The sequence below is a fragment of the Saccoglossus kowalevskii genome, chromosome 18 (assembly GCF_978046115.1).
Source record: "Saccoglossus kowalevskii chromosome 18, keSacKowa6.1, whole genome shotgun sequence".
Lineage (NCBI taxonomy): Eukaryota > Metazoa > Hemichordata > Enteropneusta > Harrimaniidae > Saccoglossus > Saccoglossus kowalevskii.
The window spans coordinates 29018212-29041760 of NC_140658.1; the positions used below are offsets into that span (position 1 = coordinate 29018212).

Genomic DNA, 23549 nt, shown 5'->3' on the forward strand with positions numbered 1-23549 from the left:
CGATTGCTTTGATATTACATATATAGGTACTACATGTGGACCTCTCTCAGATTTGTTCATTTTGTGATGATGTCTTCAATTCTCTAATTTTGGTGAATATTTTTGTCATTTTTGGTAAAAAGTGATATTTTCGACTTCTTGTTAAAAACCAATAGTTCAATTGCTTTGATATTACATATTTAGATACTACATGTAGACCTTTCTCAGATTTGTTCATTTCGTGATGGTATCTTCGATTCTATAATTTTGGTGAATATTTTTGTCATTTTTGGTAAAAAGTGATATTTTCGACTTCTTGTAAAAAAACAATAGTCTGATTGCTTTGATATTACATATATAGGTACTACATGTAGACCTTTCTTAGATTTGTTCATTTCGTGATGATATCTTCAATTCTCTAATTTTGGTGAATATTTTGGTCATTTTTGGTAGAAAGTGATATTTTCGACTTCTTGTTAAAAACTGTAAGTCCGATTGCTTTGATACTATACATATTGTTCATTTTCTAATGATGTCTTCAGTTCTTTAATTGAAATGTGCATTGCTAACAGCGGAGCTATCTCAGCCGATAGGCTGCTCGTTATAATATACATATGGGTTATAATGTGTGATTGAGTATTTATAATGTGTATATGGGTTATAATGTGTGAGTGAGTTTTTATAATATACATATGGGTTATTATGTGTGAATTAGTTTTTATAATGTGCATATGGGTTATAATGTGTGAATGATTTTTTATAATATACATATGGGTTATAATGTGTGAATGATTTTTTATAATGTGTATATGGGTTATAATGTGTGAATGAGTTTTTATGTGTATATGGGTTATAATGTGTGAATGAGTTTTTATGTGTATATGGGTTATAATGTGTGAATGAGTTTTATGTGTATATGGGTTATAATGTGTGAATGAATTTTTATAATGTGTATATGGGTTATAATGTGTGAATGAGTTTTTATGTGTATATGGGTTATAATGTGTGAATGAGTTTTTATGTGTATATGGGTTATAATGTGTGAATGAATTTTTAAAATGTGTATATGGGTTATAATGTGTGAATGAGTTTTTATGTGTATATGGGTTATAATGTGTAAATGAGTTTTAATAATGTGCATATGGGTTATAATGTGTGAATGAGTTTTTATAATGTGTATATGGGTCATAATGTGTGAATGAGTTTTTATGTGTATATGGGTTATAATGTGTGAATGAGTTTTTATGTGTATATGGGTTATAATGTGTGAATGAGTTTTTATGTGTATATGGGTTATAATGTGTGAATGAATTTTTATAATGTGTATATGGGTTATAATGTGTGAATGAGTTTTTATGTGTATATGGGTTATAATGTGTAAATGAGTTTTTATAATATACATATGGGTTATAATGTGTGAATGAATTTTTATAATGTGTATATGGGTTATAATGTGTGAATGAATTTTTATAATGTGTGAATGAGTTTTTATGTGTATATGGGTTATAATGTGTAAATGAGTTTTTATAATGTGTATATGGGTTATAATGTGTGAATGAGTTTTTATGTGTATATGGGTTATAATGTGTAAATGAGTTTTTATAATATACATATGGGTTATAATGTGTGAATGAATTTTTATAATGTGTATATGGGTTATAATGTGTAAATGAGTTTTTATAATATACATATGGGTTATAATGTGTGAATGAGTTTTTATAACGTGTATATGGGTTATAATGTGTGAATGAATTTTTATAATGTGCACATGGGTTATAATGTGTGAATGAGTTTTTATAATGTGTATATGGGTTATAATGTGTAAATGAGTTTTTATGTGTATATGGGTTATAATGTGTAAATGAGTTTTTATAATATACATATGGGTTATAATGTGTGAATGAATTTTTATAATGTGTATATGGGTTATGTGTAAATGAGTTTTTATGTGTATATGGGTTATAATGTGTGAATGAGTTTTTATAATGTGTATATGGGTTATAATGTGTGAATGAGTTTTTATAATGTGTATATGGGTTATAATGTGTGAATGAGTTTTTATAATATACATATGGGTTATAATGTGTGAATGAATTTTTATAATGTGCATATGGGTTATAATGTGTGAATGAGTTTTTATAATGTGTATATGGGTTATAATGTGTGAATGAGTTTTCATAATGTGCATATGGGTTATAATGTGTGAATGAGTTTTTATAATGTGCATATGGGTTATAATGTGTGAATGAGTTTTTATAATGTGCATATGGGTTATAATGTGTGAATGAATTGGGTTATAATGTGTGAATGAGTTGTTATAATGTGTATATGGGTTATAATGTGTGAATGAGTTTTTATAATATACATATGGGTTATAATGTGTGAATGAGTTTTTATAATGTGTATATGGGTTATAATGTGTGAATGAGTTTTCATAATGTGCATATGGGTTATAATGTGTGAATGAGTTTTTATAATATGCATATGGGTTATAATGTGTGAATGGGTTTTATAATATACATATGGGTTATAATGTGTGAATGAGTTTTTATGTGTATATGGGTTATAATGTGTGAATGAGTTTTTAGCTCCGCTGTCGACTTTGTCGAGCGGAGCTTATCATATGAGTGATTGTCCGTCGTCGTCGTCCGTCGTCGTCGTCCGTGTCAATGTTTTACTTTTTCGACTTCTACTTGAAAACTACAAGCCTGAATGCTTTGATACTTGGTGTATATGTACCTTGGGTAGACCTCTCTTAGGTTTGTTCATTTCATGTTGATATCTTCAATTCTCTAATTTTGGTGAATATTTTTGTCATTTTTGGTAAAAAGTGATATTTTCGACTTCTTGTTAAAAACCGCAAGTGCAATTGCTTTGATATTACATATATAGGTACTACATGTGGACCTCTCTCAGATTTGTTCATTTTGTAATGATATCTTTAATTCTCTAATTTTGGTGAATATTTTTATCATTTTTGGTAAAAAGTGATATTTTCGACTTCTTGTTAAAAACCGCAAGTCCAATTGCTTTGATACTACATATATAGGTACTACATGTGAACCTCTCTCAGATTTGTTCATTTCGTGATGATATCTTCAATTCTCTAATTTTGGTGAATATTTTTGTAATTTTTGGTAAAAAGTGATATTTTCGATTTCTTGTTAAAAACCACAAGTCCGATTGCTTTGATATTACATATATAGGTAGTACATGTGGACCTCTCTCAGATTTGTTCATTTTGTAAAGATATCTTTAATTCTCTAATTTTGGTGAATATTTTTATCATTTTTGGTAAAAAGTGATATTTTCGACTTCTTGTTAAAAACCGCAAGTCCAATTGCTTTGATACTACATATATAGGTACTACATGTGAACCTCTCTCAGATTTGTTCATTTCGTGATGATATCTTCAATTCTCTAATTTTGGTGAATATTTTTGTAATTTTTGGTAAAAAGTGATATTTTCGATTTCTTGTTAAAAACCACAAGTCCGATTGCTTTGATATTACATATATAGGTACTACATGTGGACCTCTCTCAGATTTGTTCATTTTGTGATGATGTCTTCAATTCTCTAATTTTGGTGAATATTTTTGTCATTTTTGGTAAAAAGTGATATTTTCGACTTCTTGTTAAAAACCAATAGTTCAATTGCTTTGATATTACATATTTAGATACTACATGTAGACCTTTCTCAGATTTGTTCATTTCGTGATGGTATCTTCGATTCTATAATTTTGGTGAATATTTTTGTCATTTTTGGTAAAAAGTGATATTTTCGACTTCTTGTAAAAAAACAATAGTCTGATTGCTTTGATATTACATATATAGGTACTACATGTAGACCTTTCTTAGATTTGTTCATTTCGTGATGATATCTTCAATTCTCTAATTTTGGTGAATATTTTGGTCATTTTTGGTAGAAAGTGATATTTTCGACTTCTTGTTAAAAACTGTAAGTCCGATTGCTTTGATACTATACATATTGTTCATTTTCTAATGATGTCTTCAGTTCTTTAATTGAAATGTGCATTGCTAACAGCGGAGCTATCTCAGCCGATAGGCTGCTCGTTATAATATACATATGGGTTATAATGTGTGATTGAGTATTTATAATGTGTATATGGGTTATAATGTGTGAGTGAGTTTTTATAATATACATATGGGTTATTATGTGTGAATTAGTTTTTATAATGTGCATATGGGTTATAATGTGTGAATGAGTTTTTATGTGTATATGGGTTATAATGTGTGAATGAGTTTTTATAATGTGTATATGGGTTATAATGTGTGAATGAGTTTTATAATATACATATGGGTTATAATGTGTGAATGAGTTTTTATAATATACATATGGGTTATAATGTGTGAATGAGTTTTTATAATGTGTATATGGGTTATAGTGTGTGAATTAGTTTTTTAGAATGTGTATATTGGTTATAATGTGTGAATGAGTTTTTATAATGTGTATATGGTTATAATGTGTGAATGAGTTTTTATAATATACATATGGGTTATAATGTGTGAATGAGTTTTTATAATATACATATGGGTTATAATGTGTGAATGAGTTTTTATAATGTGTATATGGGTTATAGTGTGTGAATTAGTTTTTTATAATGTGTATATGGGTTATAATGTGTGAATGAGTTTTTATAATGTGTATATGAGTTATGTGTGAAGGAGTTTTTATAATGTGTATATGGGTTATATAGTGTGTGAAGGAGTTTTTATAATGTGTATATGGGTTATAATGTGTGAATGAGTTTTTATAATATACATATGGGTTATAGTGTGTGAATGAGTTTTCATAATGTGTATATGAGTTATAATGTGTGAATGAGTTTTTATAATATACATATGGGTTATAATGTGTGAATGAGTTTTTATAATATACATATGGGTTATAGTGTGTGAATGAGTTTTTATAATGTGTATATGGGTTATAATGTGTGAATGAATTTTTATAATGTGTATATGGGTTATAATGTGTGAATGAGTTTTTATAATATGTATATGGGTTATAATGTGTGAATGATTTTTTATAATATACATATGGGTTATAGTGTGTGAATGAGTTTTTATGTGTATATGGGTTATAATGTGTGAATGAGTTTTTATAACGTGTATATGGGTTATAATGTGTGAATGAGTTTTTATAATATACATATGGGTCATAGTGTGTGAATGAGTTTTTATAATGTGTATATGAGTTATAATGTGTGAATGAGTTTTTATAACGTGTATATGGGTTATAATGTGTGAATGAATTTTATAATGTGTATATGGGTTATAATGTGTGAATGAGTTTTTATAATGTGTATATGGGTTATAATGTGTGAATGAGTTTTTATGTGTATATGGGTTATAATGTGTGAATGAGTTTTTATAATGTGTATATGGGTTATAATGTGTGAATGAGTTTTTATAATATACATATGGGTTATAGTGTGTGAATGAGTTTTTATCCTGGGGGCTGCCATCTTGTCTTAGACTTTAACTATCATGACCTATCAAGTTCGGCAGTCTTCGTAGATCTTCGTACGAGTTCGACAAGCAGAGATTTAATTACCTTCTGAACAATTTGGATCTGTATGAAAATAAATGGAGACTAAAAGTTAATAATGATAAATCTAAAGTAATGGTATTTAGGCGTGGGGGAAGATTGAAATCAACTGAGCAATGGTGGCTTGCAGGACATAAACTAGAAGTTGTTTCTTATTATAATTATTTGGGTATAGTATTGTCGAGTTCTGGGCTTTGGAACTATGCCCAGTCTAGTTTGACCAAAAAAGCGTCAGGATCGTTGTTTGCGATTAAGAAAAGTATTTCGCAATTTGACGGTATTGATGTCAATATTGCATTTAAAATCTTTGATGGTAAAATCCTACCAATTTTAATGTACGCTAGCGAAGTCTGGGGCTTTCACAATGGCAATCAAATTGAAATTATACAGAACAAATTCTGTCGATTTATATTGAAAGTATATCATAATGCACCAAATTTGGCTATAAGGGGGGAGTTAGGTAGGTTTACTATTAAAACGTTTAGACTTATTAGGATTATTAAGTACTGGCTTCGCATTTTATCATTACCTCGACACAGACTGGTATATTTATGTTACATGTTTCAGTACCATGAAGCAGAAAGGGGTAAAAAGTGTTGGGCCCTGAATTTAAAAATGTTACTACTTTCTTATGGCCTGGGTGAGGAATGGTACAACCAAGGGGTTGGGAACTCTGAATACTTTGTTAAGCTTTTCAAACAGCGATGCTTGGACATTGATATTCAAAATTGGCAAAGTGGACTCGAGCTATTTCCGAAGCTGTGCTTTTATAAAAAATTTAAATATATATTTGGTCAAGAGAATTATTTTAAAACAGTCCAAAAAGACCGTTACAGGGAAGCATTGTGTCGCCTAAGAATTTCTGCCCATTGTCTACGTATTGAAACTGATAGAAAATTCCATAATACACGCACAGAAAGAGTTTGTATTTTATGTAATACCAATTGTGTAGAGGACGAGTACCATTTTTGCATTATCTGTCCGTTTTACCAAGAGTTGAGATCTAAATACACCCCAAGTTCAGTGATTGATCTAGGAATTCATTAAGTGGGGCCATTGGGGCCCCTCTTGTATGAGACCAAGGGCCATGAAAAACAAGACATGACATGTCATGTCATAGCCCCCGCTCAGAAAAAAATTTAAAAACTTATATTGAACTTAGTTTGTGTCAGAGTGAATTAATTCATTATGAGCTGTATTAAAATTCTGTTATTAAATGTTCAGAATTGATGTGTTACAATTTTAGGGGGTGGGGTAAAAATTTATTCATTTGGCTTTTCTGAGACAATTTATAACTTGTTAAACATATAATGCGATGTGCACTTGTAAACAATTATTACCTGTCCCTGTACCAACTTTGAACAAAACTGGATGACATATCTGAGAAAAAGCTGTTAACAGCTAGAAAAAGCTTGTTTTTTTTAGATTTTTGAGGGAAAAAATGGCCTCCAAGTCGTAAAACTTTATCCAATCAAACAGGGCATGAATGACACTGAAAGTTGCAACATATAATTTGTCCAGTTTTTGGTTTGGATGTAAATTGGCAAACATGATTTCTATGGCATTCTCAGCAAGAACACCAGAGAGCAACAAACAAGTACAACAGGTAAAATGACATGCAAGTATGCAAATCAGATCTGCAAATATGTTGAAGAGTCAGTGTTGTGTCTGTTTGGATAAACTTCTTTGTACAACTGTATTCCTAATACAAGAACACCGTCAATCACAGAACTGTTCCAGCGAAAAACTTCTGATATTTCAAACAGTAACAGAGCAAAGATACCGTTTGTCATACAAGTACTAGCACCAGATGAAGAACTGAGAAACTGCAATGATCCTTGGTGTACATTACCTGTGTCAACAACTTTACTTCCCATGTACTTCATGTACAGATCTACATGTAGTTTATGGCCCTGAATTAGTTTCAATATCTCTAAATAAGGACAAGAGTACTTCTCATATGACAATGATACAAATAAAGTGCAAGAATCAAGAAAAAATACTATCAAGTTTTTATTATCATACATTAATATTAACAAATCATGTGAAATTGAACTTTTATGTACAGAGAAACACATATTTATGCTTTGGTTGACAGCACTTCTCAAAAAAAAAAAAGACGACCTGCAAAACTTTATACAATTGTCAGACATGCAGCGAATAGTATGCTTTTGTAATACATTGTATATGCAGTTTCAGTGGCTTTGCTTTCCGAGAAAAAAATTCTGGCTCTGCACCTGAAAAAAACAAAAAAACATTTAGTCAAAAGTAAGCAGAGATTGTAGCATATATGCTCCCATTAGCTGTTAAATTTAATTAAAAAAGATATTTTCGTACTGTCTTTTCAGTACGAAAATATATTACTTAATATATTTATACCAGCCAGAAAGAAATTGCAAGTTTTCACTGAGCAATTAGGAATATACATGGACAACAATTGATGCATTTCTAGCAATATACTGTTTGAAAGGCTGCAAGATGTAATGAAGTAGCGAAGTAGTCTGACTGGCTGGGAAACTGCACAGTACATACAAAAATGTATGCTCATGATATATGAGCAGCTCCACCAAATATAAAAATATTCTTTCCATAGTTATGACTCTAATGTGAATGTGATTTTCCACTCCTTAGCAATAGTAGTTAGAGTATTGTATTGTACTGTATCGTACAAGTTTATTGTGATTCTATGTGTTTGTAATATTATTTAGCTTTATTTAGCATTCTGTTTAGTTGGGTAACTTTACTGTATCTTAATGTAGTTCATTTTATTTTTATTCATTTTATTGTAGTTTGTTTTAATGTTGAATAAAAATTAAAATCAGTCACTGTATAGTGGTGACGTATTGCGCAAAATTGTTGCAAGGACAATACTTTTCTCGATTTGCGTGTCGTCGTGCGTCGATAAAAAATGCATGGAATAGTCGGCAGTATCGATCAAGTTTGTCTAGTGTGACATTCGTGGCTGGCGACAAGATGCCGTCTAATCGTTTAAATAGGAGGAGGAGTGAAAAGCCCTAATTTGGTGCTACAATAGACGTCATGGAATGTTGGAAAATTACAGTCAATCAAAAAAACTGTTCACATGACAACAACAAATATTCACTATATTCATTATGCATTATTTTTTTGTTGGTAGCACGGTACGGTAGCTTACTTGTTTTCGAAGTGTTGTAATTGTTGATTAGTACTCAGTAGTGATTATATTAACGTACAAAAAATAAATTCGTTGAATTGTTATGAAATGCAAGTAAAATTCAACTTAGTTTTATCGTAAGCAAATGTTTTCGGTTACATGTTAACGCTCGATGAGACAATATCCGCCATGTTATCCATGCCCACGACGCGTGTTTATAATGACCAGATAGGTCAAGTCGCTAATCAACCAATCAAAATGCTGGATGGTGCCCATGTGCTCAAATTACCATAAAGCATTTAAATATGACAGTTCAGCGACCTCATGGTGAAAGAAACACGAAAGACCAGATTTACCGATGTTTTAGTGCGATGTTTTGGCTTCGTTTCTCATGGGGAAAAAGGCAGGATTTTTTTAATCGGATTTAGAAAAATAAATAAACGTACAAAATGTACCGTCCCAAATAAAAATGTGCCGGATGGAATTTTTCTGTGGAAAAAATAAACGTACCGGTACGTTTATATTGGGACATTTAGCGTTGTGGGCAAGCTCTCCTGAGTAGCGACATATTTTTAACTTCGCCTATTGCGTGATCAGTGGATTACGTAAATAAACCAACACTTTCAATGAGTACATGCCGACCCAACTAAACTTGTTTATGGCTGTTTATGAACAGCGAGGACGCATCTCATAGAACAATAGCTGTGGAAATCATAAACAAATGTAAATGTTGCGGAAATCAAGCATGGCGATAATGATTTTGAGCGAGGCAGAGTCTGGCAAGCGTCTCAGAGCAGCATTGCGCCGACACCACCACGACGTTTGAATCCCGGTGAGAGCACTGCAAACCTCTTTAGTCACGAGGTAAACTTTCAATTTACACAATACATAATCAGTTCCTACAACCATAATAAAAAGGCAGTTTTTCTGGCGAAACTCTCGCCAGGTTAGCAATAGTTTCTCATGATCACCAAACCGGAGACACAAACGATAATACAAAGTGTATAAATACCATAACAAGCACAGTTTCTTACCTTTGAAATTGACGAGACACAATTTTGTCCATAGAAGCGTTGCGCAAATAAAGATTCCGGGATACAATATCCTCACAAAATTGACTGATTTCCACCGAGACGAGAACTGCGTAAGCGTCATCAAAACTCGGATTAAACTCGGGTAATTTCGGGAAAAGTCGGATTTTGAAGGAAAAATGTTAAAAATCAAGGAAAAACACAGTGAAACTTTGAAGAATCGAAAAAATAACTTGATGTGCACCATAGCACCATCAATTTCTGTCTCTGTACCAACTCTGAACTTAATTGGATCACACATGTGTGAGAAAAAGCTGGTAACATGAAAATGTGCACGCACATTGCACAGACACAACCCAAATTAATACCCCGGATCGCAGATCCGGCGGGGGCTAATTACTGGGGGCCCAGAAGTTGGCATAGCAATGGCGTGCTCATAACCCTGAAGTGTTCACTTGGCACAAATCAACCAGTTTACTGGTTGTCAGGATTGTCTGGAGCATAAGTGAAATACAGCAATCTAGTGGCAGGTCTGAAGCATTTTCCAGCATTTAAAAGCCTGAATGCATAACAAATGATATTTTTATTGGACAACATTATATTGAACACTCACTTGTTGTCCTATAAACAAGTTTTATAGTACTGAACAGTGCCCTTTACTAATACCTTCTTCATGACCACTTACATCTACCTACTGGGACAATTAATGGAACATTGACAAACGGAAGCTGCAGATGCTCCAGTGCTTGCTAGAAAAGACTACATGTAAGCAAGTATTTCAGTTATTTTTTTATTTATCATAAATTGCAACAAAATGCATGAGAAAATAATATATTCACCATTTCACTATGGAATACTTATAATTTCACTTTTTGGGTATAGAAATCAAATCAGCTGGGTTAAACTTTGTTGGATACCAATTCACTGCTTTTTACTTAGTGTTGACAGTTTGTCACTATTATACATAACATTGAAATGTCAATTCTTCACAGGTGGTAATGGATGGGTTCTGGTGTGACACTGACAGTGGGTGCTACATTATTTTAACACAGTCTGGGGATAACCACCTTTCCTGCAAGAAAAAGAAAGTTGGAAGAGTCAAGATAAATTCTAATATTGTAACCAGTGTTATGTCTAAATCATTTTGCATAGATCAATAAAAATATTTTTTTTTTAAATTTACAGGTGTTTGGGTAGTTTTTAAGACCTATGCGTTTTTTTATAAGAAACAGCACAACATCACCCAGAGTTCTTGAATTATATTTTGAAAAAAACGCCATAAAATTAATTCTGATATCCAACTAAAGCATTCTGAAACCCAGTGTGTGCATACAATAATACATAGACAACTGTTTCAAAACTAGAGAGGACAAACTGAAAACAATATAGTCAGCTATCTCAAGATAAGGTCATGTACAAGCATTAGTAATCCAAACACTCACCAACACAAATATGAAAAACAACCCAATTTATTTTTTCCCCTACTTTTATTTGCTTGTCAGTTTTTATTTTCCTGTGTGTATTTTTATTCTCCCTTTAATTGTTTGTTTATCTTTATTCACATCTGTATTGCATTTTAGTCAAAATCCTGATAAAGATGCGAACGCAATATAGATAATTATATACCCTATATATAAAATATGTTTTTGAAATGCAGTCCCTCACCCCCTTGGCTATTTTCGCAGATTTTTCGTCGCCGGAGCGATTCACGTCCCAAATTTTGGTTCTCTGGGCGTCTCTAATAAATACTCTATCTAACCGCTGGACTGAATTACCTGAATTATGAAAAATTCATAGAAGATTGGGCGAAAATCGGTCGTTTTTGGCCTCAACGTTTTTTTGCTCGGAAACGCAAGGGCGATAAGACTCGATTTTCAAGAATGCAGGTCGCTCGGATCGGACGGTTTCTATTGTTTCGAGTCTGTTGTGTGTCTAGAAACATAATAACTTTGTTTTTTGGTAAATATAGAACATGCTCTGTTCCAATAAAGGATTTTGATATGCAAATCAAACAATTTTATTAGTTCCTTATTGTAACGTCTCCCATATAAATAGTCCTGTACTCCCCAGAATTTGACAATGGTACTAGCCCAGAATTGACTTTCTGTTCAGCGCATCTTTGATTGTAGCAATGTTTACGCCACTGTACGAAAATACGCACACTCGCGAATTTGACAACATTCACTTGAGCGTTTTAGGATAGTGGGAATAGAAGCAAATAGATGGAAATGCCAGTTACGTCACTCATAAAGATTGATGATTCGATTGCTGGCCGGGATAGATGTATTTAGTGTTCATTTCTATGCATATTGTCTACACCTGCGATTCTCAATTTCGATGTGTAAAATCATATCGCTGCTGTGGACGGCGACGGGTGTTATGAAAACATAAACGGAGCCAAAAATGCCGAACGGACCCAAATAAGTACAAAACGGACCCAAACGGACCCAAATAAGTACAGAACGGACCCAAACGGAACCAAATAAATACAGAACGGACCCAAACGGGCCCAAAACAATACAGAACGGACCCAAAAGAAACGAAAAACATGCAACATGTATTGGAACCGAAAGTGAGCCCTCAACGTCCGAGGTCATACCCTTCTAAATACAGGCCCTGGCCGGTTAATAATTTAGTAGATATACATGTAGATTTATTAACTGAACAAAATAAAATGTAAACATATTTGTTATGTTGCTTGTCAGAATAATAAATAAATTAAGGGCCATAAGCTGAGTTTGGTGTATTTTTGTTATGGTTCGGTTGTTAATTTATATTGTACAAATAATAATAAATAATAAAGATAATTTATTGCATCCTTAGAAATACAGTGTTTCCATCAGTTTATAGCAACAAAAGTGAGATATAAAAAAAATAACAAAATAACTATAGCAAATAATAAAAGAAAGATTTTAGTGTTTTTGTTAAGTATCTTTCTCGTTTCTCATTAAGAACGAGCTGTGTATAAATTCTCCAACAAGTTTGATTACATTTTTGTTAGAATTTTTCATTAAGTATGTAAATTTCTGTTGGTCAGTTTTGGTTCCATCAGGAAACATTATATTTAATAATATATCCATTCGCAATGTGTGATATTTTGGGCATTTGATGTGGAGATGCATTTCATCTTCTATGTCTGCTAAAGTACATTGTTTACAAATCCTGTTTTCCAAAGTAATTTTAGGTTGGGCATGTCTACTCTTTTCTATTGCTAGGCTGTGATTACTTGTTCGGAATCTAGAGACGGAAATTCTGTGTTTTAGATTCAGTATAGTTAAGTAACTTTCAAATGATGTTCTTATGAACTATGACCGGGTACAAAAAATCCTGCTGTACGCGTTTCTCAGTACAGCCATGGCAAAAATATTGATTTGCAAGTATACGTATAGGCAAATCTTTTGCAAGTATACGTATAGGCAAATCTTGGCACATGCGCACTCGATTTTTTCCGTTCTTTGGCGAACGAATACTTCTAACTCCGCTACAAAAAGTGGAATTTTACTTCACGATAAAGCATATATTTTTGATTATGAACGATTATGAACGAATACAGTATCAAAAGACAAATTTTAAAAACTGGTCCAAAAATGCCCAAAGTTATCTATATTGCCTCTTTAAATCCTGCGCCCCTGTAACACTTTATATTTAGTTTCACAGCGAAAATAGTATTGTTACTGCACACATTACGCTATTTGGCGTCCTTTTAAGTAAGCTGTAGATTGATCAACAGAAACCATATAACTGGATCGGCGGAGTGACACAACTAAAGTCAGTGCACGCAAAATTACTACAGTTATTCGGTGAATTATTGTTCGAACAAAACAGATTGTCCCCGTGACCGTATTGATAAACACGCACAGCATGTTTTTTTTTATAACCGGCCAAATTTCATAAGGACGTCACTAGTACTAGCCGGACCATAAGAAAAATAGCCATCAGACTCAGCTTATGCTCCTTTATATCATCCTAACGAACGCGTTTTTTAGAATTGCAACCTTATTTTAGTATCTGTACCGTTTTTACTAGTGTCATATTCCATGGCCCCATAGCAATAACGTAAATGAAACAGACACAATATTTCAAGATAATAAATGATTGATTTCTACATTACCCTTTTCTGGGAAATGCAGTAAAATGGTACGTATTCTTATTGCTAAAGTAGAACAAAATGTCGAGTAGGTGCCTTTGCAATCATATTATACGTTTAGCTCTGTTTCCATGAATAGTCCTGTTTATGTCAAAAAAACGGCAACTGAAAGAACTCATCAAAACTACAGTATTTATTTCACAAGTACCACTTTTATAAAATGTTTTCCTTGAATATGTGATGTTATTTTTCCTAGTTACCATTCTGCTGATTCTCTACGCGAAACAAGTCTGAAATCGGTCCATCTAAATTAGAAACAAAGACTCAACGTCTGGCCGTTCCTTGATTACAGTATTTTGACCACGCATAGTAAAATGTATTGTCCTTAGATGAGTTGTTGAACTTTACAAACATCTTCTATAATTTTATTCAGCTTCTTGGTCACATTCTCACCATTCAAGACAACACAAATATAGATAATTATGGTTCATGTAATCGGAAATTATCAAAATAAATCATTGGTTTGATTATTCATACATTTAGTTATATTTCCGAATTGTATGATCAAAACCAGAAAGAATTTCACGTCGTGAACGGCAAGTCTTTATTGCATAGTTGGGCATGTATAAGAAGGAATATTAATGTCTCGCCAATGTGCCTTGACAAATATAACGACATAAATGAACGAAATGCACTACAACTACTATGGTAAGTTTAGTAATTGTATGTTCAAAAAGGCACTACACTTATTATGGTAAGTTTAGTAATTGTAAGTTCAAAAAGGCACTACACTTATGGTAAGTATAGTAATTGTAAGTTCAAAAAAGGAATACACTTATGGTAAGTTTAGTAATTGTATGTTCAAAATGGCACTGCACTTATGGTAAGTTTAGTAATTGTATGTTCAAAACGACAGCACACTTATTATGGTAAGTTTAGTAATTGTAAGTTCAAAAAGGCACTACACTTATGGTAAGTATAGTAATTGTAAGTTCAAAAAAGGAATACACTTATGATAAGTTTAGTAATTGTATGTTCAAAGAGGCACTATACTTATTATGGTAAGTTTACTTGTATGTTCAAAAAGGCACTGCACTTATTATGGTTTAGTAATTTTACATGTGTATGTTGAAAAAGGCAATACATTTAATATAGTATGTTCAGTACTTGTAGGGACAGCACACTAATGCTGAAAAGTTATTCAATCAATCTCAATGTAGAACCATAACAACCGAACCATAACAAAAATACACCAAACTCAGCTTATGGCCCTTAATTTATTTATTATTCTGACAAGCAACATAACAAATATGTTTACATTTTATTTTGTTCAGTTAATAAATCTACATGTATATCTACTAAATTATTAACCGGCCAGGGCCTGTATTTAGAAGGGTATGACCTCGGACGTTGAGGGCTCACTTTCGGTTCCAATACATGTTGCATGTTTTTCGTTTCTTTTGGGTCCGTTCTGTATTGTTTTGGGCCCGTTTGGTATTTATTTGGTTCCGTTTGGGTCCGTTTTGTACTTATTTGGGTCCGTTCGGCATTTTTGGCTCCGTTTATGTTTTCATAACACCCGACGGCGACGGCTGACAGAGTGTTTTGGTTCTGCGGCTCTCTTGGCATGGGCAACTGATTTTTAGGTTTCTATTTTTTTGATATTCTGACGTTCACTTGGTCGTATTTTGTATATACCACTCAGACACTGACAACAAGTAAGTAAACGGGCCGGAACATAGTCAACATGCCAGTGGGACTCTGAAGGCCCCGGAGAAAGCGCCATCTTACAACATTAATGAACGAAATTTACATTACAATTTCATGCTTCCGAACAATCTGATATTTATGCTGGATAACAAAGTACTAGTATACAAGTACTGTCTACAATATACTGCATAATGGAAATAACATACCTATCTAACCGCTGTTGATTTTTGTACAAAATTCCAAGAACACAAAACAAACAACTGACAACAATCGACAAAACAAAAACACTACAGTCACTGTAGCCACACCAGTAAGAAAAAGATAATGTGGAACTCATTGCAAATGTAAATACAAAATAAATGTCAGTGAATACAATATTTAATAATTTGCAGCCTCCATGGACAAGTTCACAGCCTCTAATATTGCAAAACCGTTAGTTGTGAACTGAACTTTAAATCTCATCAGGATATCCACATGAAGTTACACAGGTAGAAAAAAAAATGCAATATTAAGACAAGAAAATTATGCTTTTTTTGTCAAGGCTATATACTAAATTCCCTTATTTTGGGTGTATTTTTGTGAGTGTACATGTATCCATAAAATTATCAAAACTTAAAATGTAATCATAGTACAAATGTAAAGTAAACAAAATTATCGAGTGATTTTGGATTTGTTGGAAAAGTACTTGAAATGCTGTGACATGGTCTACTATTGGTGGTGAGAATTACCAAGCCAGTTTATAAAACAAGCCAGTAGGCTGGTTGGCATCCGCTCCGCTCAAAAACAAGTATCATGTTTTCGGCTGTTGCCATGGTAGGACATGAACGTGCTGCAACTATTATTGTTTGTCCTACTTGAAAAATGTAAGGTTCTGCACTAGGCTTAAAACTTCCAAATTTATCTGGCTTTGTACATGTGTTAGAATTACATTTTGGATTCATAAGCTTTAATCTTATTTCATTTATTGCATTTTTAACAGATTCTTTTGTGAAATTGTTGACAGGCAGGGATGTAATTTCTTTAATACCACTTGTTGACACAGTTTGACAGTGCAGACAATTAAAATGTTGTAATAGTTTCTTTTTACTTTGTGATGTTAGCATGTCTCCTAAACATGATTTATAAACTTTATTGTAGATACATCTGCAAGTGGTTCACCTTGGTTCATTGAAACTGTTTTCAGTATATTAAAATCACCATGAATTATTTTTTTCATGGTATCATCTTTGTGTGTTTTTTGGCTTATTCTGCTGCTATATTTTTAACCGCCAAACAATTTTGCATTGCTGATAATAAAGTGTTTTGCCAGTTAGGTGCGGGTGAAATTACTTTTTTTATATCTTTTTCAAAAAATATTATGTACTCATGATAATTTGGAGGAGTTTGTGTAATGTGATAAGTGTCAGTATCATCACACATGATTGGAAGATTATCTTCAGAATATAATGTTGAGATATAGTGACCACAACTGGCTGTAGGGCCAGCATGAGATACACTTGACTTTATTATGTAGTTATTCTCACTAATAGGGTTTTTCATTAAAGGAGAAAGATCAATTTTGTCCTCCAGTTCAATTTCATTTTTGATTTTAGATAACCGTTTTGTTCTTTTATTCCAGCTGTGCCTGGTCAATAATATGACAAGAATATTAGATGTTGATTTAATGAAGGCTTGTGACGTGATTATTCGATTTTCATTTTTACATTGCAAACTCTCACATTCTACGTGAATTTCCTCTCTTTCAAATAAACGATGTAAAATATCTTGCAGTGTAAAACTATTTTGTTTTCGGTTAGTTGGGAAGTTTAGTTGTATGTAACTTAATATTTCATCTGTTCTTGTTTTATGCCCACATGTGTTGCAAGTTCTTTCTCGTGTTATTATCATTTCTGTCTGTATGCCCCTGTACTTGAGGAACTTATCAATAAAGTAAATATAAAATTCATGAGCATCATGTTGCTTCCTTAATTGTAATCTCGCTATTTGACTGCTAGACCTAAGTGTATTGGCCATATCTGTTTTTGTGAGAGACATTTTGGAAGTTGTTAACATCTTGTTTAGTAACTGATGCAAGTTGTCAAACGAAAATCATTCATTTTGTGATACTTCTATGAAATTGTGTTGTTTGACTTTTCATCAGGGAATTGTTTACTGATTCACAGTGTAGAATACTTTGAACAACAGCATAAAGGTAGAGATGCAGGTTCGTGGGTGTGAACGTGAGTTTATTTCTGGGGGCCTATCTCCATATTATGCACTATATTTAACTTTTTACAAAACGATAATACATTTAAATTTGGAACTCTTACAGCCATTTTTAATTATGAGCATTAGCAAACTTCTTACTGTGTGAATTGTTATGCAAATTAGCAATTATCTTAGCTTCTTTTTAGTGCACATCCCAGAACTTTGAAAAAAAATAGCTCCTAGACGCTTTGATCTTTTGTTTTGAAATTTTCACAAATGATTGACAATGTGTTTATCTTCAAAACGCCGTCGGGGCATTGTTTTTGGTTGAACAGTGATACAACAATCGTACAGACAACTAGCCTGGGTGTTAATTTATGCATAAACTTGAAGTAGTGAAATTTGAGCTGCTCCCCCTGCAAAATTGACAACTGGTAGACAGTTTTCAAGACGGCACTTTCTTCATAGTAAACAGATGTACCCGTAAACCAATTTTGTCAGGAAACAGAAGCATGGTTTAGAAGCTAATTTTTTTATAATCACTTTTGACCAAAAAGCACACTTTTGTGCATATTTCAAACTAGTGTCCATGAAAAAAAAATACTAACAAAATTTTAAAATTCATACAATAAGCTTTCCGAAAATATATAGTTTTGTGGACAAGGGAAGTCATCTTGGTTTCCTAATTAACTAATTAAAATACCTGTCAGGTAAACTGTATCTCTACCTTAAACCAACAATTATTAGAAAAGTTTTCTAATCCAACAACAACATTACTATTTGCCGAAATCGTTTGAATTGAATGATTTGGATCTGGTGTTGAAGGTGACAAATGATTTAGTTCATCTTTTATTAAATCGGGTGTATTATGCCACTCTTGGCCAAGTTCTCTGTTGAAACGATGTAAATTGTTTGATCCTGAACATTGTTTTGTATTGCTAATAAATTTCTTGAATGTATCTGTTGACGTAGTACTTTTAATTTGCCTTAATTTTTGCGAAAAAACCTTTACTGACTTTGGTGGTGTGGCTTGATAAGAAAATGTTCTTTTTTTTTTCTTTTTTTGTTGTTGCTATCCCATTGTTCTCTAATTTTGCGTTTCTTACCAACGAGAAGATTGCTAGTAAATGCATTTTGTTGACCTTTTATATCCCCATATACATCAGAAATAAATTCATCCAATCTGAGTGTTTTACCGCCAAGTTGAATATTCTTTAAAATCCCCATTCTACGTTCACTATGACCTATTGTACTTGCATTTCCCCTGTCAATGAAATTATAGTTTTTATTAGTTAATTTATTTGTCTGTTCATGACGTGTCAGATCTCCCAACAATAACCCAGACAAAAAAGAACATGTTGGTAAGTAATATTTGCACATAAAATCTGCTAATTTGGGTGAATAATGTGCATTTGTTTTGATCATTTCTGTATGTTGTTGATTTTCAGCTTCAATTTTTGCCTTTTCTTTGATCTCATTGAAATGTTGTTTGAAATTTGAATTGAATGTTGTAAGAAAATCCTCTTCAGTTTGTTGGGCTAAAACAGTTTTTGTCTCTTCTTTTGAAAGATTATCTTGTTTTTCAATGCAATATTTAATGGTGACCCCACCTAAATTATCATTGTTCCTGACTTTTGACTCCAAGTGTATGCATGCCTGTTCTAATGATGGTGATTGTTGTTTACTGTGCAAAAGCACCATTATTTTATACAAAGTTTCATCAAAATCATCTAAGTTAGGAGAATTTAAAAGAAGACTCATGCAGTACATGATGCTCAGATTTGCTAATTTTTCACTAATGAATGTTTTGAGCGAACGTTTAACCTTTTTCATGAAATGACTTGCACATGCATGAGGAATTGTTTTTTGTAAGTCATCCTTTCTTGATTGGCCATTGATTATACGTCAGGCTCTTTGTAGAAAAGCTTCTAATGTTTCCTGATTAAAAACTTCTAAAGTTGCCAAAAGAAAAACCCAGCTTTCATCACTGTTAATTTGTAATGGTTGTGATATTTCATGAAATCCAAATATTGTTTTTTCTGCATGACGAAAACACTGCATCCAGAATGATATGTATGGTAAGCTGTGTGCTTCAGTGATCATAAAGGAAAGCGGGAGATCTGGCCCTTGACCAACTGGATTTGCAACTGTTAGTTCATAGTAAAACAAACGCCCAGATGATAATGTTGATTTAAGACATCCACCAGTAGCATCCCAGAAAGCCACAACATTTTTACTCAAATCATGCCAAAACCGGACACCTGCTTCAGTAAAACAAACAACAAAAAGTGGTGAGACATTAAAATGTTGTATAAACCTTTTAACTTTAAAATTTTGTTGGTTAGATGCCATTTCATCTTTCATTGTCAAAATACTTTGTATTTCATCATTATGTAGTCTTTTACTGGTTCTGGTTTCACTTGATATTTTCTGAAATACACTTTGAGTTTTACCAGTTGTATTTCTGTTGCCTGAAAGAATCTGTACGTGTCTTGTTTCGCTGATTACATAATTCGATTATCTGTAACTAGCGAAACAAACCATTTACTAATTAAAATCCCGTTATTTTCGGCAAATGTTTATGTTATTTTATGTTTTATGTTTTATGTTACACTACTGAAAGCTAAATATACTGGTCAAGTTTCCACCGACAGTTGTAAAATTTGTACGTGTAAGAGCCTTGTTTCGCTAATTACAGATTTGTATGGCGAAACAAGCCATATACATATTAAATTATTTTCGGCAAATATTTTGTAAATATTGAGCATATTCACTGAATACAATTCAATTTTTACTATGTGTGTTATCCTGTTTCGTTTCATTTCTTCGATTACAATAAGTCTTCTCCGTATGTTAGAAGTGGCGGGTAAGTCCCAATGGGAAAGTTCAGGCGGACGTTTGCGGCCTAGTCGGGGCTATGGGTCCGCCAATTCGGGGCCTCGGGCGGTGTATAAGAGTGGTTGTTGCGAGAGAGGGCCTACAGCGGGCGCATCAACCCTGTGAGTTTATTTCTGGGGGCCTATTGTAGACATTAGCATTTTAAAGGGGGCCTATTTGCCTCCAGTGCGGGCCCGCTCTGGAAGGTGAAAAAAACCCCGCTTTCCCGCTAAATTTGGAACGCACATGGGGCAGTAACAGCATATAGAGTGAACCCCCCGGGGTAACCTATACCAGCTTTCCCCTCCGCCCCAGTCTTGACAGGGGTCTACTTTGTCACCCCCAGTCTCAAAAAGACTACACATTCAGTAACTGCAGATGAGAGTAATCATTCACATTTTGCTAGTTTCGGACGGTGGTTCGGGATAATGACGACATATCGCTATTACGATATATTGCTACAACTCTGTTGCCATTGTGACATCCATGGATACGTGATTCATGGTACGTTCTCATACTCCCTCCTCAAGTGTTGTCACATGAAGCAATGAGGGCTACACGGTGAGAAATATATAGTTATATCTTAGCAAAACAGTGTCTCGTACTGCAATGCATTGCCGTTCCATTCTTTCGATTGGAAGAAGTTTGCCTTAAGGTAGAGGCCTACTCATAATTTCTGAGAAAGTTTGTCATAAATCAAATGACAATATTCATTGTAAAATTGCGAGGCTATTGTCCCATGGCTCCATGAAATAACATTATTTTGTTTGTTACAGTGACATTTTGTGAAACTTGGCTTTATATTTAAAAAAATCGCTAATTTTAGAACAATTCTATAGAGCACAATGTTACAAAAATTGTTGTCACTTTTTAAAACCCAGATGTTTGAAATAATTGAGAACAACAAAAAGTACCCTATCATTCATAATACACATTTTTTCAGCATACTAAATGTCACCAAATTATACTATCTCTGCAATTATAGGAACCTATTGGGAAAAAAATTGGCCACTTACTACTAACTTAAAAATACAACCATCATCGATATCTTCTCGAAAATTAAGCTGGTGACCGCAAACTTGTTTTAAGTCAATATCTTTATATTACTCGGAAGTGCAATGTATTGGAAAATGGATGCATTATGGGTATTTGAAATCATGAGTAGGCGTCTACCTTAAAACATTCTCCCTGCACCAATCAGAGAGGGAGTTAGTTCATCCGCAAGGAACTCGATCTCTAGATCTCTAGATCATGGTTGCTGTGATCTTGTGCGGCGGACACCCACAGAAGGGCGATCTCACGATATCCCAAGATCCCACATACGTTCCTATAACAACCATTGGTGGCAATGTATACGTACAACAACAAGAAGGGGAATCTCCCAGGATATTACAGTACACTGATGTGATTCAGCACTCAGTAAACATACATTGTTTGAGTAATTTTGATCATCGATGAACAAGCTTTTGTTTTAGCATATTTGTTATTACGGTTGCACAGTGTTCGTTTTCTGAGAATAGGTCTTTCACCTCTCGATTATAAAATACGGTTTATGTCAAGCTTGCGCATATCCACGTTTTAGATGCTAGTCCACCAGAAGAGTATTTTCAGACATACATGATCAGGAGTAGTTAAGGTTACACTATAGGGACGACCATGAGGGCTTTTTCATAGTTGGATGCGATGATGAACAGCGCCATCATGGTCGTCCCCATAGTGTATCTGAGGTGGGAGCATAGATTAGCATAAATGATGATGTCACAATAGGAATTCGTACATAAATTAGCATAAATGAGCGTCCATAGCCGTGAAGAGGTTAATTTGAAGGAGGATGACGTCACAATGGAATATTGTGAATACATTTGCATACATAAAATTGATTTGAATACGAGGTCGTGTCGAGGTCATTGTGAATAGATTTGCATAAATTACCATAAATTTTTGTTAATTATTTTTTTTTGTTAATTATTTTTTAATTGGATTTTTTAATTATTTTTTAATTGGACGAGCGTGGACGTCACGAAATTTTTTTCAGAATATATCGTATTTAGAACTAACAATGGACTGTGCCAATTGTTCTAAGCCTCCATTTTGACGATTAGCTTCTGCACGCAATCTCAACACATCAAGTTCATGCTGTCTTATTACAGGCCAGGAAACATATGGGATTCTATTTATTTTAGAATACTTGGAATTCCTACAGGAACTCTCAATAAGAGTCAAAGTTAATTAACCAGGGTTTACTTGGTTTACATAGCCATGTATGGCAATGGGCAGTTAGAATATACCATTGAGAAATATTTTATTGGCTCTCCCAAATGAAAGGCAACCTCCTCATTATTTACGATTAGGGTTAGTAATCTTGTACTTTGTTTGTCTAATGCTATGGTTGTCTTGTGAGACGATGCTTTCATTAACCCAGTATTAATAAATAGTTATTATATCGTGAACTACATGTCTGATCATTGGTTAGTTGTTGATTGAAATGGTATTATACTTGTGTCTTCACACTACCCAAATAATAAGTATATTACATTAATATTTCAAAGCTACATTACAAAACACAAAAATTGTGCCATGTAATTGATATTATATAGATTATATTGTTTTCCCTTCCATATTTACATGCAAATAGACACTGGATACAACATCTATGTATGAACATTGCAATTCTATTTAAACAAGTATGTGAAATCGAGAGAAACAGAGATATATACGAGAGATGGTAAACATGAGCTATTCAGTTTATTACGATGAGCTCTTAACTTAACGTACACTAAAAACTGAAATGCATCAATAGTCAGGCTGTATGTATAGAAACAAGTATTGTGAAAAGTGACAAAGGTTGAGTTATTTTATTTAGTATGTCATCATAACTTTTCAATGTGTTATGTTTTAGTGGAAATCAAGAAAATGCCTCGACGGAAGAAGGATGGTACTCCAGATATGAGAGACAGAGAAAACCGAGAAGATTTG

At 33.2% G+C, this 23549-nt stretch overlaps 1 long non-coding RNA gene across 1 annotated transcript; it reads right to left on the reverse strand.

Moving 5' to 3' along the window:
- Positions 1-7553: 7553 nt before the first annotated feature.
- On the reverse strand, positions 7554-9838 carry LOC146732017 (uncharacterized). The gene is made up of 2 exons (XR_014926954.1): positions 9716-9838; positions 7554-7785 (listed from the first exon to the last, which is right to left on the reverse strand). It is a non-coding gene; the product is annotated as an uncharacterized LOC146732017 (long non-coding RNA).
- Positions 9839-23549: the final 13711 nt, after the last annotated feature.